General features: G+C 40.5%; 1 long non-coding RNA gene across 1 annotated transcript in view; it reads left to right on the forward strand.

Annotated features, from left to right (window-relative positions):
- The first annotated feature begins 2307 nt into the window (after window positions 1–2307).
- Window positions 2308–20536, forward strand: part of LOC123383932 — a 40427-nt gene continuing 22198 nt past the window's right edge. The window contains exon 1 of the long non-coding RNA XR_006594361.1: window positions 2308–2564. This is a non-coding gene — a long non-coding RNA (uncharacterized LOC123383932). The remainder of the gene's footprint in view (window positions 2565–20536) is intronic.

The following is a 20536-nucleotide window of genomic DNA, read 5'->3' on the forward strand; positions in this document are numbered from 1 at the left end:
TCCCTTCTTCATCTCTTGATACAGTCTTTATTTTAAAATGTAGATTGTCTGATATAAGTATGGCTATTCTGGCTTTCTTTTGTTGACCATTAGCATGATAGATGGTTCTCCATCCCCTTACTTTCAATCTGAAGGTATTTTTAGGTCTAATGTGGGTCTCTTGTAAACAGCATATAGATGGATCTTGTTTTCTTATCGAATTCTATTACCCCATGTCTTTTGATTGGAGCACTTAGTCCATTGATGTTTAGAGTGAATACTGAAAGATATGAATTTATTGCCATTATGTTGCTTGTTGAGTTGGAGTTTCTGGTGGTGTTCTCTGGTCCTATCTAGTCTTTGTTGCTTTTGGTATTTATCTATTTGTTTTTGTTTTTGTTTTCATCTTTTCTCCCCTCAGAGAGTCCCCTGTAAAATTTCTTGCAGGGCTGTCTTAGTGGTCACAAACTCTTTTAGTTTTTGTTTGTCTGGGATACTTTTATCTTTCTATTTTGAATGACAGCCTTGCTGGATAAAGAATTCTTGGCTGCATATTTTTCTGATTCAGCACATTGAATATATCCTGCCACTCCTTTCTGGCCTGCCAAGTTTCTGTGGATAGGTCTGCTGCAAACCTGATCTGTCTTCCCTTGTAGGTGAAGGACTTTTTTTCCCTTGCTGCTTTCATGATTCTCTCCTTGCCTTAGTATTTTGTGAATTTGACTATGATATGCCTTGTTGATGGTCAGTTTTTGTTGAATCTAATGGGAGTCCTCTGTACTTCCTGAATTTTGATGTCTGTGTCTTTACCCAGGTTAGGAAAGTTATCTGCTATGATTTGCTCATATAACACTTCTACCCCTATTTCTCTCCCTCTTCTGGGACCCCTATGATTCTGATGTTGTTCCTTTTTAATGAGTCACTGATTTCTCTAATTCTTAAATTGTGCTCTTTTGCCTTAATTTCCCTCTTTTATTCTGCTTCATTATTCTCCATAAGTTTGTCCTCTATATCACTGATTTCTCTGTTCTGCCTCATCCATCCTTGCTGCCATGGCATCCGTTCGAAATTGCAGCTCAGTTATAGCATTTTTAATTTCATCCTGACTAGCTTGTACTTCTTTATCTCCACAGAAAGGGATTCTAATCTATTTTCGACTCCAGGTAGTATTCTCATTATTGTGATTCTAAATTCTGGTTCAGACATCTTGCTTGTATATGTGTTGGTTAAGTCCCTGGCTGTCGTTTCTTCCTGCTCTTTCTTTTGGGGTGAATTCCTTCGTTTCGTCATTTTGAAGGGAGAAAAGGAATTAATGAGGGGAAAAAATTGAAATTAAAAAATATTAAAATTAAAAAATATATTAAAATTAAAAAATTAAAAACAAACACACACGCACACAAAAATCGAATAAATGATGCTAGATCCTAGGTGTGTTTTGGTCTGCCTGTTGAAAGGGGCTTGATAGATTAGAGAATAAAGGGGAAAGGAAAAAAAAAGGAAATCATTTGAAAATTTGAAAAAATGAATACACTGAAGTACACTAAAATGAAATGATGGAAGTAAAATAGAATTTGAAAAAATTTACACAAAAGTAAAAAATATAGTAGAAAAAAATTAAAGAAAAATATTTTTAATAAACATTGAAAATAAGAATGATTTTTCTCTTTCTGTATTCAAGAAAAAGAAGCAAAAAAGAGAAAAACGAAAAAAGAAAAAAAGAAAGAAAATTGAAAAGATGGACCAGCGAACAGACTGAAATATGACTGAAATTCCTTCGTTTTCCCCTAGAAGTCAGACTATGAAGCACTTTATAGTCCATAAACTAAGGAGGCAGAAGAGACTTGGGTTCCTGAAGAGCAAGGTTGGCCCAGGTGGGCGGGGCTTAGTGTAATGGCTCCCTTCTCCACTAGATGGCGCTGCTTGGCTTACTGAGGTAGATTGTTGTGGTGCTTGTAGGTGCGTATGCGCATGCACCGGAGGAGTGAAAATGGCGGCAGCCAACTACTCAGTCACTGGGTCAGAACTGTGTTCTCCTGGATCAGCAATCGCGCACCCGTCCTTTGTCTTCGGCTTCCGTCCACTCCCCACTTTCACACAGTCTGAGACCAACCCCCAGGCAGAACCTCCCTCATGAGTTTTGTCTCCGACGCGGCTGTTTTTCCTGACCCCTTACTTCTGAGGGACTGCGGCTTTGACCCTTTCCGCCCCTCTGTGGAGTGTCTCACCGAGCAATGGCCGTGTGCTGGCTGCACCCAGGAACGTTTGCGGTCTGTGCTGCTGCTGATGTCCCGAGACTGCGGCCGGGTGCCAGCCCGACCCAGAAAAAGTTCGCGAGATAGTGTAGCAGCGGCGTTTCGGGGATTACGGAAAATCACAACACACGTCTGGCACCAGGCTTCACCCACAACGACCCTGTTCCAGCACCAGCGAATGTGGTTGTTCTCTGGCGTCTGCTGGGACCGGGAGGCCACAGTCTCCGCCAGATGTCCTCCCAGCAAGGGAGCCGCCTGTCCCGTGTGGCCCGAGGACCGCCCGGACCCCACTCTGCTCCTGGGGATTCGCCCTTCCCACCAGAGCACCGCCAGGTATGGAGCTGCGGCGTTTCAGACTGCCCTCCCCTGTTTACAGTCTTAATGGAAGTTAAACCCTCTCCTTTCTCCTTTCTCCCTTTTTAGTTCGGTCCCTGTGGCTGTTTACACTTTTCCACTTTCTCTCCAGCTGCTTTTTGGGGGCGTGCTTTTCCGTATCCCCCCCAACCCCGTCTCCGTCCTCTCTCTGCACACAGAATCGGCTCCCTGCCCTCCGCGGCTTCTCTCTCCCTCAGTTTACCTCTCTACGCCGCGTACCCGCTGAGTTCTGTGGTTCAGGTTCTGCAGATTGTTGTGTGAATCCTCAGATCAGTTTTCTCGGTGAGCAGGATGGTTTAGTGTCGGTCTGGCTGTAGTTCATGGACAGGAGACACATAAAAAACTTCCATGCTGTTCCGCCATCTTGGCTCCTCCCCCTCAAAATAAATAATTTTTAAAAATCCATAGTAAGCTAGGATAATTTTCAGAAACCTATGAAGAATATTTGTCCCAAACCTCAGCCCACATCATTCTTTTTATTTATTTTGTTTATTTTTTTTAGTGTTTTATTTATTTTTAAGAGAGAGAGAGAACGTAAACACGAGTGGGGGAGGGGAAAAGAGAGAGAGAGGGAGACACAGAATCTGAAGGAAGCTCCAGGCTCTGAGCTTTCAGTACAGAGTCCGACATGGGCTTGAACTCACTGACCATGCAATTATCACCTGAGCCGAAGTCAGATGCTTAATTGACTGAGACTCCCAGGCGCCCAGCCAACATCATTCTTTATGGGAAAACTTTAAAAGAGGTCCCTTTATATCAGGAAAGGATAAGAATGCCCATTCTCATGTTCTGTTTTACCTTGTTTTAGAAATCCTAGATGGTGGAATATGATAAGGGGAAAAAATTAAAGTCATAAAGATTAGAAAGGAAGAAATAAAAGTGTCACCATTTGTAGACAATAGAATATTTCTAGAAAACCTGAAAATCTTCAAATTATTAGAAATCATAACAAAATCTAAGTTGTTATATTTAAGATCAATATATAAAAACCACAAATGCCAACCATGCTTAGAAAATGCAAATAAAAACCTTGTGTGTATGTATGTATGTATGTATGTATGTATTTATTTTTCAATATATGAAATTTATTGTCAGATTGGTTTCCATACAACACCCAGTGCTCATCCCAAAAGGTGCCCTCCTCAATACCCATCACCCACCCTCCCCTCCCTCAAAAACCTTGTATTTATAACAACAAACTATAAAGAACTTAAGAGTAAACCTAACAAAATATATCCAGACCTGTATATAGAAAATTATAAAGCTTTATTAAAAAGCACTAAAGAAGGCCAATAAACAGTAAGATAGTTCATGTTTAAAGATAGCATAAGCCCAATATTGTAAAGATGTTAATTCTTTCCAGATAAATTCAATTAATTTCCAAACAAACTCTTAAGAGTATTTTTCATTGATTTTAAAATGTATATGTAAGACCATACAGTCAAGAAGAATCAAAGTATTGCAGAAAGGATGGGAAGAACTTGCTGTACTTAGTAACAAGGGTTATAAAACTAATTAAGAGAATATAGTATTGATTCAGGAATAAGCTGATGAATGGAACAAAAGAGGGAATCCAGAAATAGATATACCTATTTATGGAATTTTTATATGAGACAGAAATGTTTTAGATAGTTGGGAGGAAAGGACAGAGAGATCAGTAAATGCTAGGGAAGAACTGGTTTTCCATATGGCAACGATGAAGCTTAATCCTACCTCACACCATGTACAAAATTTGATTACTGAGTTTAAATATGAAAGACACAATAAAAGCTTGAGAAAAAAGGTATCTAATATTATCTTCTTGACTTCAGAACAGGGAAGAAGTCTTTTTGACTTTTTCAGATGCACAAAATAGTGTCAGCATTAAAATTTTAAATGTATTCATAAACACTATAAAAAATGAAAGACAAGCCATAAACTCAGAGGCATGTAACACATTTAATTACAAGGTAATGTTATATGTGTGTATATGTATTTCTATAAACCAATGAGAAAAATGGAAAAAAGACATTAAAATCATTTCTTATTTCTAATTTTATCTTTGACAAAGATTTTAGAAACTTATGGATAAAAATCTGTTGACTTGAACCTTATACTTTGACCTACCTTCTTTCTTAATTTATTAGAATTCACATTAAAATGTCTAACACAACTTTAAACTCTGTAGGTATTTGGCAGTAACTTTTCTTATTGTGGTAAAATATACCTAACATAACACTGACCACTTTAACCATTTTTGGGTGTGTCATATGAGTGCTATCAAGTGCTGTAGCCATTACCACTATCTATTTCTAGAACTTTTTTGTTACCCCAAAGAGAAACTCTGCCCAGTTAGCAATAATTCCTCATTGCCCCTCTTTCCAGATCCTGCTAACCTCTCTTCTGCTGTCTCTATGAATTTTCCTATTCTAGGTACCTCATATAAGTGGAATCATGCATTCATCCTTTTGTTCCTGGCTTATTTTACTCAGCATAATGTTTTCAAGGTTCATCCATGTTGTAGCATGTATCATAATTTCATTGATTTTTATGGCTCAGTAATATTCCATTACACGTATATACCACATTGTGCTTATTCATTTATCTGTTGATGGACATTTGGGTTGTTTCCACCTTTTGGCTATTTCAAATAATGGTGCTTTGAGCATTGATGTACAAGTATCTGTTTGAGTCCCTGTTTACAATTCTTTGTGGGTGTATACCTAGGAGTGGAACTAGTGAATCATACAGTAATGTTATGCTTAACTTTCTGAGGAACTGCCAAACAGTTTTCCATAAAGCCTGCACCATTTTAATTCCCACCAGCAATGCAGGAGGCTTCCAGTTGGGACTATCTTTACGTGTCACCCTTTCTGATTTTGAAATAAAAACAAAGCACGTAGCTTAGTTTTTGCCTGTAGGTGAAAAGCAATAGTTAAATAGAGAGCAAAACCATGAGATCATAAAACCGAAGATTTGTTGATTTCCTCTTGTTTGGCGGACTTTTCAGGAATCCGCAAGTGTTGTTGGCACAAGCTTCTTTGTCAGTAGGTAATGTGAAAATTGAATTTGTTGTTGGTGATAAAGTTCATGTCTGCTTTCTTTGGGGGGACATTGATTTGGGAATATGGTTTACTGTAACCTGGTAATTTCAGTAATGCAAATGCAACAAAATGTTACTTAAAAACAAAACATAAATTCAGTCGGGGGTGGCAAGGCAATTAAGGGGAGCTCTCTCCGTTTGGTTGTCCTTCTGGGGCATTATGGCAGCTGCAGCCAATACTGAACAGGGAGCTGCAGCTGTTTACAGATGCATTAGGAAGGAGAGGCTTTGGAACTCAGTTGCAGGATTTCTCCTGTGCAAAAGAGAGGCCAAAATTGTCAGAGAGGGAGCATATCTAAGGGATATAAGTAAATTTAATTTTCAGCCAGAGTGCAACGTGCTAATACTGAGCATTACAGTTGCAATAAATCACAATCTAGGTTTTGAATGGCCAAAAGAAAGGTGAGTTAGGTTCAGAATAGTCAAGCCACTTCTTTATTTCCCATATATCAGTTACTTTTATACAGCCCCACGAAAGCAGTGTGTACCAGTCAATTTTTCATTTAGAATATTTCTATAGTTCATTCATGCCACCGAATGGTTAGTGTTTGAATCATCTGTGGGTTGTAAGGCTGTCCATTTCCACAAGTATGCACCACGATAAGACACCAAATCTTCTGATATTTGATTATCCTTAACATAGAGCTTTGGTAATAAAAAGATTTTTGTTGAAAACAGTATAACTTCAAACTAGAATCCTAGGACTTAAAATGGAACATTTTTGACTCAGGGATCTTGGTTTTGATTTGTGCCTGGATGCTTAACAGGTGGTCTGCCACTTGCCTTACAACTCTGGTGACATCATCTCTTTGCCAAGATGTTGAAGCTGAACACACGCCCAGCAGAACAGGAGCTACCTCTGTAATTCAACAAATTATATTTATCGTCTCATCTGGCTATACCCAGTTGCCCAGGAATATGACTTTTGGTCATTACTCTTCACCATATATGTGGTTGTCATGTAAAAAAGCCAAACAAAACAGTCACAAAATCAATTTGTTAGCCGGGCAGAAAGGGGGCTTCAAGGCATGGAGGAGGACCCCAATCCCCTTGGGAAAAAAGCAGAAAGGTCAATTTGGTTTATTAAAGAGCTGATCCTTTTAGGTTCAGGATATAATATACTTCCTTTAATGCCATCTAATAGGAAATAAGAAACAGTCCAAAAGCATACTATTCCCTTAGGAGGAGTCAACACAAAATTAGTATCACCAGGCCAAACTCCAGTGCTTTCTGCTGCCTTAAGCACAGAATCCTGCAATGCAAATGTCATTTTTGACTTCTTGGAGTCAAATTTGAGGCCTGGTGCATGGAGGTGTTCTGGTGGGCATATATATGTATATATAAAGTAAAGGCAAATAAAGTATACTTCAGAATGATCCGGTAGCTTTATGCCATAGCCTAAAAAGCACAGAGAAATAAATGTATTTTTCTCTGAAACAACACATCAATGAACACACACTAATTAGGCTCTTGCTATTGCTCAGGGTGGGTTTCTCTGAGCAGATTCCTCAAAGGAGAAAGAGGAGGGGATCCAAAGCAGGCGTCCCAGGACCAAGGCGAGGCAGAAAGGGGATTATCTAAGGTAGAGCACCCCATAAGGGGTGGGGGTGAAGAGAAGACTGTGGTGAGAATCAGAGCTCAGAGGCACAGGGAGAAGGGGCAACGATCTGAATGGGGTGGTAAACTGCTCCTGAGGAGTGGCAGAGCTATAGGCCTCTTGGCCTGGCACCGGCTGTGCACTAAAAAAGGCACAGTGGCTTCCAGGTCCCATGCAGTGTGTGCCAGCAGGGGTTGATACGGACATGTGCCACAGGTAGTCCTCGATCTCAAATGACTCCCAGTGTAGCTGGGCAGACTCCATCATCACATGAGAAGCAACCAGGGAACAATTCAAATGAGCAAATAATGATGGACTAAATAGTGGGTTCCTGACAGTGTGAGGCTCAGAGAGGGTAGTTGGGGCAGTCTTCACAGAGAAGGGAGCTGGAGCAGGCCTTGATGAGGTTAGGGTAAGGGAGAGGGATCCGGGGCATCCCAGGCAAAGTACAGCATATGTGAAGAGCCTGAGGGTATAGGAACATGGCGGCTGTATGGATCCTGGGGGGCTGAGCCACAACAAACATGGTGCTGCAGAGATGGCAGGAGACTGGCCCTAATGGAGCAAATGGTGCCCTGTGAGGGCCAGTGGGAACTGGGCTGTCTGGAGAAGCTTGATGGCCAGCGAAGGACTGGATGAAGTAGGAAAGAGGGAGTCCTAAAAACAGTGTGAAGGGGAGGCTAGCCAGGAGGGGAACATGGAAAATGGGAGATGTAAGAGATAAGAGTCTGAGGAAATTTCACAGAAAGCGGATGAAGTTGTCTAGCCGTGATGCCCAGTTTAGAACCCAGAAGTGGGACAGGGGAGGAAGGGCTAAATGTTAGGACATTTTAGAAGAAAAATTAGTCAGTTTTGTGTTTTGACTGTACATGAGGTATAAAGAAGTAAGGAGTTGAGGAAAAATTCCAGAATTTCAAGTCTGTGTAAAAGGGAGGTCAGAGAAAGGAGACTTCCCATATGAACATAGTTTTGAAAACAATGATTATACGTGTAATAGTGGGCATACTGATGTTAAAGTGACATGTAAACAACCAAGTGGAAATGCCTAGTGAGCAGGCAGAAAGAAGGGAATAAAGCCAAGATGAGACTGGAATATGGATGTGAGCCCACACAAGGTAATTCTCAGCAATTTGTATGTTCATATATTATGATCCTGAGAGAAACTACTTTCTATATTCCACATGGGTTGTGAATTTTGTGTCCTTCAACTACTTGACTACACTTTCCCTTTTCAGAGGAAGCAATAAAATAAGTCAATCTCTCTGCTACCAGAATGCGAAGGAGACAAATCAGTTCACATATAATCCATGAATCCAATGGTTGACTTGGATGAGCAGTTTCTTTGAGTATTGAGACTCCTCAACCATTATTTGAAGGTAAAAAGGGAACCCATCAGAATTCTTCTCAGTTTTCAAAGATACTACTGGAAAACTCAACGTAATGAGCCAGAAGTAATTCTTTCCCACTGACGCCCAGCCTCTTGGTCTCAGTATCACTTCTGCTACTGAATGGAACTTCCTTCATGGAAACAGGTTGCTTTGTTTCCTTAGTGTGGTGTTCTCATCAGACAAATCTGTTGTTTAGTGTATACAGGTTGATTTGGTGGAATGATATTTGTGTGTGGTGTTATGTAAATAGAGTTATAGCCCATGTTCCTGATACTAGCATAGGCTATAATTAGAATGTATGTGTGTGTAAGGAAAGGGTGTGTGTGTGTGTGTGTGTGTGTGCGTGCACGTGTGTGCCTGTGCATGCTCATGCACATGTGCGTGCTGGGTGCAGGGGTAGAGAGATGTGTAAGCAAGCCCATGTTAAAGTTCTTGATGTAAAGAAAGTCACCAATTCACAAAGGAATTTGATTACCTCTATCCATTATACACACGCAGTGAGTGAGTGTGCTAGTCACCATCTGTCATCCATTTCATTTGCATCACCAGCACCTGGCCTGTTTATCTGCTACATTCGTTTCTTCACCGAATTCTTACTCTGCTTTAATAAAATACAGAAATGTTATTGTTAAAAACCAATTAATTTACAATCCTCTACAGAGATAGTATTACTTATAATTCAATTTGGCTTCTAATGATCTGCTTTCTTGCAAAATGACTTAATTCTTGTGTCAAAGATTAGTTATTAGATATTACCCCACTGTACCAGTCATGTACTGCTGAGGTAGGCAAAGCAGCTTGGAATGTCCCTGGCCATTAATCAGAAGTCTGAAACATTTTCTTGTTTAACTCCTTCAAGAACCTGATTGCAGGCATAATGTCCTTAACTCTTCCCTGACCAAATGCTCAGATACTGCCCTCCCTTGATTAGGTCTGATACGAGGAGATCTGGAATTTTCAGAGAAAGCTTTTGGTCACTGATCTGAAAACATGGATAAACATATACAACCCGAGACTCTTTCCACCTCCACACGGCCACATACATTTTTGTTGGACCGTTTCATGCAGTTTACGTTCCTGGGCAGCCATCTTGTGAATGAGGTACGGAAAGATGGCTCCTCTTTCCTTTAAAAGCCAAGGTGTTGGATTTCCCACACAATGACAGTGCTGGGTGTCATTTTGCTTATTGTTACAGGATTATCCACACCCATCATGCAGGCCAACCTGCTCACGCAGTGGCAGTCTGGCAGCCTTCAGCCACCTGGTCCACACATTTCACCAATAGAATCACCAAACATATGGCTATGACCAGCACATTCTAGAAACATCAGCTTGGGCCAGAGGTATCTGAGAGAAAATTTATTCTTACAGATGAAAAACCCTTAAAAGCCTTCAAAAAATTGTTTTTCAGTATAACATTCTCAAGCTGCTCATGTCTTTACTTTTTTAACCTTCTGATGTAACCCAGGATTTAGTGTGAGAACTATTATGCCCTTTCTCAATTCAATTTTAACACATAGCAAGTGACACATATCCTAACAGGGGGAATATTTTTATTATTTTTTAATTAAAAATTTTTTAGCATTTATTTATTATCAAGAGACAGAGAGAGACAGAATATGAGAATGGGAGGTGCAGAGAGAGGGGGAGACACAGAATTCGAAGCAGGCTCCAGGCTCTGAGCTGCCAGCACAGAGCCCACCGCGGGGCTCGAACTCACAAACTGCAAGATCGTGGTCTGAGTCGAAGTAGGACGCTTAACCGACTGAGCCACCCGGGTATCCCCAGGGGAATATTTTTAATATAATTTTTAATATCTTCTTTCCCACAGGGATATAATGTAAAATAAAAATATATTTACATATAAAATTATGAGTATAGAGACTTGGACCTGCCCTGAGAAACCTAATTAATTGCTATGAAAAATAGCCATGAAAATAATCACTGAAGATTAGTAATAGCTATGTGAAGATACTCCTCAAACCTTGAAATGACTCAATTAGCTTAACCTGAAGGGGCCAGAGAATTAAATAATACAAACAGAAAGCAGAGCAGTATTTTGATGTAAGAGTGTGTGTGTGTGTGTGTGTGTGTGTGTGTGTGTGTGTGTGTTGGGGGGTCTTTTTTTGTGGTTTTAATGAACTAAAAATCCAGCTACATTCTAGATTTACAAAATGTATTTTTTAAATGATACATTCATTCTGCTTATACTTTTCTAGTTTTATAAGATGTGGCTGCAGCCTGCTCTGGAACGTGTACCAATTTGAAAACCAGTTGTCGGGGGGTGAGGGGTGGGGGGGGGGGCTACCAAGATAGTGGCAGTTTGGTTTGACTTCTTCTCTGGATCGTGCCACAGTTGAAGCATGAGGTGCTCATTATTTTACAAAGGCAGAGAAACCAGCTTTGCGATTGAGACAGACAAAACTCGAACAGCTGTCTTATAAGAAGCATTTTCTTTTTTGTACGTTATAGTATCAAGGGAACTGTGCCTAGCTCCACACACTCTGTCTTACATAACAGGCTTTCTACAAATGATCAAACATTGGTAAACTCCGAAAGATCATCTTATTTCAGCTGTGTGGCTCATCCTGAATTCTACTCTCTGGTTACTCAATAAGTTATAGATATTATTTATTCTAAATAGTTTGTTCGGTCTGTTCATACACATTCTTTACACTCTTTTGCTAGTAAAACTAAACACAAAAGATCATACTGAAGATGAGGTTGTCCCAAATCTTGGAAGATTTAAAAACCAAATCTGAAATGGCCAAAGAGAGAAAACAATCAGGATAAAGGTGGACAAATGGTCCCCAAATTTGTTCCCTTGTGACTTTGACTTGGATTGATATGATTTAAAAACTTCATTAGGAATAACGAATAATTCACATCCCCGAATCACTTCTCTATATGCAAAGTAGGGATGGGAACCAAATGCCAAAATACGTCCCCAAAAAGAATAATCCCCAAATAACCCTATTTTCCAAAGTTTATTCTTCAGATTCAGACAATGCATCATCAACCTCAGAAATAGGAGCTGAGCCAAGCAAGCTGCAATCTAATATGGAAATTTGTCCTGGCCATGGTACTGTGTCATTCTTCTGAATGGGATCACCTGCACCCACCTCTCCTAGGAGAAAATTTCAAACAGAGTTAGCTCCTTAAACCTTCTAATTAAAATGAGAAATCCCCAGGCTTCCATGACTCAGCCTCAGAAAAAGATTATTAGGAATTTAATAGGGAAAATATAGCAGCTCAGACCATCTGTGACCCAGTGCTCTGTGAGAATTTAAAGAAAACTGGAGGGAGGCAGTGCACACTCCAATGCACGCTGGAGGAGTACTTTGTAGAAGCTGCAATAAATCAACATAGTTAGAGTACAGCCTTTTTCAGATTTAATTACTGTTACATAATTATTAGCAAAGCATTCTCCTCTGAAACTGTAAAACTCATTACATCAAAAATCCCCAAGCTCCTGATGGAATTTATGAACTAGTTACTTTCTTTCTAGCTCTGGGAAAATAGTGGAATAGAGTCCAGATTTGTCTCCGGCTTTTTAGAAGCAGAGGGGGATATTTCCCCCCTGTTTTGTGTCATTTTAATAGGTTTTGGAATTGGTTTTCTATGGATCATTCTCTTAGACATCCATATTTTCACCTAAATACCTGCTTAAGTGATTGAGTTCCAATTCAGCGGTAAAGGGTGTTTTAAGCAAGTACATTTCAAACGATACTGACAAGGAGCTGGCTGATTGTCAAAAGAGTGAAAGGTAAATAATTTTTGAATGTCTGTGATTCCTTTTGAAGATTCATTTAAGGTCAGAAAGATCACGGCAAGTCGTGGGGCTTTTGTTGGAAGGGCCAACGTCAACACAGGCGTCATCTGTATGCCATAGCATACAGGACCTGGCTGGGCATCCCCTCCCAACACAGCACACAGTGGCATTATATTGATAGCTTGATATTGGCCATGGTGCGAGGATTTACAATACAAAATTTGGTCAGTGCTACAATCAAGGGCTTCTCCCTGCAGAGCGAGTTGTTAAACATGTACCAGCATAGCACTGTTTCTGTGTTCACCAATGACACAAGTGTAAATGCCACTTCTATTGCCTACACAGCTCTTACACGCATCCTAGGGTAAATTCCCCTCACTGAAACTCTATGTCTAGCAAAGAGTAACTAAAATGGTTTATTTAAAGTCTGGCATGGGGTAGGGTTTTTTTTTTTTTCCCCAGGGAAGGAGCGATACTGTGCAGTAGGATTCCTTTGGAAGATGGGTGAATGCCCTTGCCTGTGGCTAGTTAGCGTTTACTCCAAAGTGTTGCTGAGCCCGAGACTGGGGCGTTCCTTCCAGTGTGGGTCAGGCAGCATCCCTGGATCCTTAGCGGTTTACCTGCAGAGAAGTGCAGCTGCTAGAAAGCAGTTTGCTCTTGCTCCTATACTCAGAATATACAACCAGATGTTTTCTGTTGTATTTGCAGGCTCTCCTGGGATTAGCTCTCAGTGAGAGGAAGATAAAGGCAGCTGAGTCTTAACCAGTCAGCTACCTTGGATCTGCTCCCTCTGTTGCCACATTTCCTAGCTACTGACTCTCCTGCAGCCCTGGGACACCTTTGTTTCTCCCTGGAGATCCCCTAATTTGTACTACCTGGAGGATCTCTCACTATACTCACTGCTCATAACTGCCATGTAGCCAAACTAAACGACTCCTTTCCCTGAACAAGTCCCATGTTCTTCCATGCCATCTTTTTTCTCCAGTAGAAGAGACGTTGACTAACCCTGCATGAACATTGTTCTAGAAGTCTGCTTTGATGTTCAATGCCATACATTCTGTATTTCAGATTAAGTATTGATTTTTTTTAGCAATCTATTTTTAATTGATAGGAGTTCTCACTTATTTTTTATAGCAGCCTGCTCTTTTAAAATTTATACATGTGATGGCTATGTTAATCTCTTGGAGAATAGTGTACTTAAAGTTTTCTTTTGTTTTTAGTGTTGATTCTCTGTTCTCTGGATGTAGTTCTTCTGTGTGCTAGGTATTATGTCTCTTTCATGCTGGAGTTTTTCTTGGATGTTTGGTGACTTTGCATTCTGTTCATATTATAGATGAGGATCTAATTTAAACAATATTGCTAGGAAGAGTTATCTCTCCAGCTCAAATGAAACTTCCTGTCTGACCCATGAATTTGGGTCCTGTTTGGAAAGTCCTGCTGGCTGGCTGGAGGAAGAAGCCATGCCACGGGGCAGGACTGGCTCTCCTTTCAAGTGTAGAGGTGGATTTTCTTCTGGGTGTGGAGACTAGTGTCTTAGTGACCATACGTTTGTTAGAGTGCTGTTTACTTCTATTGCCCCATACCAATTATTGTTAAGTCTCCCCTGTCAGAATTCTGAAATCAGAGGGTACTCCAGAATTAAATCCACTGCCAGATGCCAAATCCAGAAGCACGAGATTATGGAGCTGCCCTAACGTGTTTTAAGGCCACCTGATTTGTTAACTAGCCAGTCTCTCTCATCGTCCTCCTAGACTCTGCTGTTTCTGAGTTTGGAGGTCTTAGAGTTTCTGTCGGTGAAACTCACCTGGACCAGGAACTTTTTCTTTCTTTCCTTTCCTTTCCTTTCCTTTCCTTTCCTTTCCTTTCCTTTCCTTTCCTTTCCTTTCCTTTCCTTTCCTTTCCTTTCCTTTCCTTTCCTTCTTTCCTTTCCTTTCCTTTCCTTTCCTTTCCTTTCCTTTCCTTTCCTTTCCTTTCCTTTCCTTTCCTTTCCTTTCCTTTCCTTTCCTTTCCTTTCCTTTCCTTTCCTTTCCTTTCCTTTCCTTTCCTTTCCTTTCCTTTCCTTTCCTTTCCTTTCCTTTCCTTTCCTTTCCTTTCCTTTCCTTTCCTTTCCTTTCCTTTCCTTTCCTTTCCTCCCTCCCCCCTCCCTCCCTTCCTTCTTTCACTTAGAGTGGTTGTAGGTTTTTCAGTTGTATATTCTCTCCCTCTATTACTTATTTGAGGAAATATTCTCTGTTCTGGTGCTATGTTTTCCAGCGTTCGAGTGTTGCTGTGTTTTTAACTTTAAAAAAAAAAATATATATATATATTTTTTTTTCAACGTTTATTTATTTTTTGGGGGGACAGAGAGAGACAGAGCATGAACGGGGGAGGGGCAGAGAGAGAGGGAGACACAGAATCGGAAACAGGCTCCAGGCTCTGAGCCATCAGCCCAGAGCCTGACGCGGGACTCGAACTCACGGACCGCGAGATCGTGACCTGGCTGAAGTCGGACGCTTAACCGACTGCGCCACCCAGGCACCCCTTAAAAAATATTTTTAATGTTTATTTATTTTTGAGGAGGGGGGAGGGACAGAGCACAGAGCCTGACGTGGGGCTTGAACTCACCAACCACGAGATCATGACCTAACTCAAAGTCAGATGCTTAACCGTCCCTGTGTTTTTAACTTTTTAATCTCTTCCTGCATTTTAAATGTTTATTTTTATTTTATTTTTGAGAGAGAGAAAGACATAGCGCGAGATGGGAAGGGACAGAGAAAGAGACACAGAATCTGAAGCAGGCTCCAGGTTCTGAGCTGTCAGCACAGAGTCCGATGTGGGCCTTGAATTCACAGACGGCAAAATCATGTCCTGAGGCGAAGTCAGACACTTAACCCACTGAGCCACCCAGGCACCCCATTTCCTGCATTTTAAATGAAATTTGAGAAGAGAGTGGTGGCAAGACATGGCCCCAGCCATCTTGAACTACAAGTCCTCCTCTTTTCCTTTTTACAGGACTTAGTTCTGGCTCCATTATAACCATACCTGGAACTTAACAGAACTTAACTGTGACACTGTGCCAGTGACCTGCAAACACATCTTTAATGACATAGTATGAATCATCTAAAGGTATTATGGATCCTACTTTAATTAGGATACATAACAGTGGGCCTCCCCATCCATTCCATATTTCCTGACTCTACATTGAGGAAAATGCTACTTTTTATCTAAGATTCCTATGGGAGATAAGTCACCTTAAGAACAACTATCCGGGCGCGTGGGTGGCGCAGTCGGTTAAGCATCTGACTTCAGCCAGGTCACGATCTCGCGGTCCGTGAGTTCGAGCCCCGCGTCGGGCTCTGGGCTGATGGCTCGGAGCCTGGAGCCTGTTTCCAATTCTGTGTCTCCCTCTCTCTCTGTCCCTCCCCCGTTCATGCTCTGTCTCTCTCTGTCCCAAAAATAAAATAAACGTTGAAAAAAAAAAAAAAAAGGAACAACTATCCAATTTTTATTTCTTCTTTATTTTTGAATATGGTTTAAATTACTTCTATTAATTTCTTTTGTATTTTAGTAGAAAATTGTTATTAAAAAATCCACGAAAGCTTATGGTGCTAATAGTCTTCAGAAATCTTTGTGCAATGAACATCATGCGTTATTCTCTAGACAGTCATTGAGTCTGTGGCTGAAAAAATACTGAGCCTTTTGCTTAATGCCAACATTTATTGTTTCTTTTTCTAAGACGTCATTATCATAGACCCAAAGCTAATTCTTCAAGGGAAGGAATGTATTGTAAAGATAAAGAGGGAAATGCTAATATTTTCTTACTACAACTTGCTAATTGACAATAGAATTGCATTACAGCAGAAAATTCTTAAATATACATTTTTGGATATCAGTTATAATACTTGGAATCTTGTACTATGATCACATGACAAATCTATTTCAGTTTTTATTGCCATGACAATTAATCACTTAGAGATTTATTCTGTTCCTTTAATTCATTTCCATATATTGTCAGGTGGATGGAAGTTGCTCCGTGTAAATCTAGAATTCAAACACCTGACCTAGAGAGTAAATGCTATGCTTTAAATTGGTCAGCATGGCAATGCAGAAAAATCCTAGAGGGTTACAGATGATATCAATCACTTGTTAAGCTCATGACTAATTTAATCTCCTTCTTGCCATGTTCTCCCATCAGCGTAACACTGCATGACCTATCAGAAGCTCTGCCACAATGTGACTGGGCTACAGATGAAACAATTTGTTCAGTCAAGCCTATTTGGCTACATTCTGATTCAGGTTTTGTAATAACTCACCCTGGCTTGGTTGAAATTCATTTTATCATGGCCCATAAAGAAGGTGTTTGATTAGCAAGTTAGAGGTAACATGAATTCAGCATTGATTCTGGGTTGGGCACTTTTTTCAACATTGCCCATGTATTATCTCATTTAATCCTCACATCAATGCTATGAGGCAGGTGCTGCTAGTCAGTGAAATCTACAAGGGAGAAAAACTAAGGGCCAGAGAGAGTAAGTTGCCGGCCCAAGGTCATAAAGATGGTAAGCAAGGAAGCCAGAATTGTCATCCATGAGATGATGTACAGTCCGTGCGTGTTACCCCTTGCTTTAAAAAAAACAAAACAAAACAACATAGTATATTTACAGGGCTATATGTTAACTATTTATATATAAATTTACCAAATGGCCCCAAATAACAAATGAATTGTATCTCATTCATTAACTGAAGGATATATATGTATACCCAAATATTTTATTGAATTAATTCAGCTCACTTATAGACTTAAAAGAAGATGAAGTATATTTCTATTAAAAATATCTGTAACTCAAACATTGTCTTAGTTTATATTGACTTTTTCTTTCCGTTGACCTGAATACATTAGCTTTTACTCAGTGCTCATGGCTTCTAATCTGATTTTAAAAAACCTTCTGTATCCCTTTGAATTCTCTAGATGTCACTCTGCCTTTCTGGATCTTAATCCCTCCTGCAAGGTTTGGGACTGCCTATCCTCGCTCATCAATTCTAACCCTGGACCCAGAGGCACACCTGGGTTTGTGGATCCTGGAGCTTACATGACTGGGATGGAGGGGGAGGAGATCTTTAACAAAAAGAATGCAACATGAAAAATACAAACGAATACTTACTTAAGAAACGAATCACAATACATTATAGATTTTTAAAAAGCTGGAGAATACTAAAAACATGAAGAAATCCAAATACACACACACAATATTTTTAATAGTTAACTGGTTGACAAATTAAAAATAGCTTTCCCCGGGGCACCTGGGTCGCTCAGTTGGTTAGGCGTCTGACTCTGGATTTTGGCTCAGGTCGTGATCTCACAGTTCATGGGTTCAAGCCCCACATGGAGCTCCACACTAACAGGGTGGGGCCTGCTTGGGATTTTCTCTCTCTCCCTCTCTCTCTGCCCCTCCCCTGCTTGTTCTCTCTCTCAAAAAAAGAAAAATAAATGAAGTTAAAAAAACCTTTATTAATTAAAAAAATACCTTCCCCTACAATTTTTGGCTATATAATCATTGCTCATCTCTTCATATACCAACAATTTGGTAATACAATTTTTAATAGAATAGAAAGCTAACCCAGTCTTTCCTCTACCATTTTTATCCAACTTTTCTGCATGTGTGTGTGTGTTTATAAGTGAATTTATAGATTATCAGAGTAGATATACTTCACGTGTGTTAAAATCAAGATTTTGTAATTTATCACTTGCTTTATGGAACATTCTAAAATGCCTTTACAAATGGCAGCTAAAATGGTTATTTTATAAGCTTTATCAAATGAATATGAATATATCCCAGTAACCCCAACATAAATATATCCCTAACAGCTTCCTTGAGCCAGTTACTCAAATATTCATCTGTAAGAAAAGGTCATATGAGAGAGAGGCAGAGGGACAGAGGGCCAAAGACAGATGCCCACCTTGAGTCTTTGCTCCTCCTCTGGACAAGTTTCGGTGCCAGGGCCCAGAATTCCCTTCCCAAATGGCTCTGAGCTCACTTCTTGGGCTACTGACCTGCTGGTATGACCCCTCACAGTATGGACCATGCTTACTCAAGCTCAAATGATGATCAAGTGGAGTCAGGTGGGAAGAAAAAGGGGACAGGCTAGCACCCAGGGCTGGCTTCCTGCACACTGCCAGGGTCTGAGGAGAAACTCCAAGGAGTCCAATTATTCTCACTTCGAACCGGGCCTTGCCATTCATTAGGCAAACATATTTGTCAAGAGAGTTAGCTAGATTTATAACTTAGATGCTCTACAATAAATATGCAATACTGTATTATCTGAAATAATATTGGAAAATTTGTCAAATATTGAAATATTTGTCAAGCAAGCAAAACTTTAAAGGCCTAATGTAGCCATAAAATTTAGAAACTCTGGGTGCACTCGGGTGGTAGTTAAGAGGCTGACTCTTGCTTTTGGCTCAGGTCATGAACTCACAGTTGTGAGATTGACTTCTATGTCAGACTCTGTGCTGAGCATGGAGCCTGCTTAAGATTCTCTCTCTCTGTCTCCCTCTGTCCCTTCCCTGCTTGCACTCACTCTGTCTCTCTCAAAAAAATTTAGGGGCACCTCAGTGGCTCAGTCGGTTGCTTTTGGCGCAGGTCATGATCTCATGGTTCATGAGATTGAGCCCTGTGTCAGACTCTACACTGACAGCATAGAGCCTGCTTGGGATTCTCTGTCTCCCTCTCTCTCTGCCCCTGCCCTCTCTCAAAATAAATAAATAAACTTAAAAAAAAAATAGAAACTGTTCAGTATGTCAAGAAAGTACACTAGGACATCTGACTGCTAAAAATCGTTGGACTCTTGGAAGAATTGTTGACAGACCTTGGTATTAATACTCAGTATTCCTAGGATCGCCAAGCCTGGGGGACAGAGAAGTCACAACAAATACTGCTCCAGCTTCTGGAGAATGCATATTATAAAGCAAGACACTTAATACAGAGCTTGAGCAAGTAGAAACACACCTCACTGCTCACAGTGACAGGTGCTTAGTCACCATAGCTAAGACTAATAAATAATATGTCCCTAATGCCACTCCTGTGGAATGGAGCAAACGATAGAGATCTCAAAGACTAAGGCCCCCTTAGGTTGGCAGAGTCAGGCCCTCAATATGCTTATGACCACACAGCCAGAAACTGTATGTTCCTAAAAAGAAATCATTCTTGGACGAAAGGAAATTACTCTCTTTGGGAAGAGAGGAAGAGTAACACTCAACAGAATGGTGAGTTTTTATTACCCAGCTATTTAAAATTCTAAGCACTATTGTTTGTGTCACATTACACTTAGGGAATGAGATAATGAGGACACACAATCGGATACCTTCTCACTATTCTTTGACTGTTGTCAAATAACTGTTGGCGGTCCCCTCCTAATCTCATCTGATTGTGTGCCCAACAGGCATCCAAACCTCTTTCCAACAGAGGAGATGGGAATCCACAGTTTTAAGTTCTAAGAGGTTGCCTGCCTCTGCTGTCTGGGTTTAGGACAGGCAGGCCTGCGATCCCTGCCGATGATGATGGCAACGTCCGCCTTTCTTCTTCCCTCTCTCTTGTTTGCTATCCAGTCCTCCCTATCTAACCACACAGCTCCTATCTCTCTGCTGAAACAGGAAGCCGGGGCTTGGTGTCTGCTCAGCTGTTAGACCCATGTGGTTTTCTGCCCCACATCGCTTAGGAAAAGCTGGAAGGGAGAGATCAGAGCCCCACTAGGGCTCCTCAGTGTGATTCCCTCCTAATGATCCTTTTCCAATCAGAAGGGAGTAATTCTCCTCCACCTCATTATTTTCCTGCCTAGCTTTCTGCCCTTTGAAGCTGAGTTTTTCCTTCCATTAACAAACAACTAGGACCGTGTACTCACTAGTACTTTGTACTAATCTTGCAGTTTTATAGCCTGACCTCTGACCAACCTTTTGACATAAATGGTTTCTTAAAGGGGCAGTGCTGGCTTTTTCTAAACTTATTAGAAGATATTAAAAGGGATTCTACTTCCTTCTGGGATCCCCTGGAGAAAACAATATACACAAAATACAGTTATTTTTTATTTAGGCAGTGGGGTGCCTTTTTGCACTGTCTA

This window comes from Felis catus, chromosome A2, assembly GCF_018350175.1.
Source record: "Felis catus isolate Fca126 chromosome A2, F.catus_Fca126_mat1.0, whole genome shotgun sequence".
Classification (NCBI taxonomy): Eukaryota; Metazoa; Chordata; class Mammalia; order Carnivora; family Felidae; genus Felis; species Felis catus.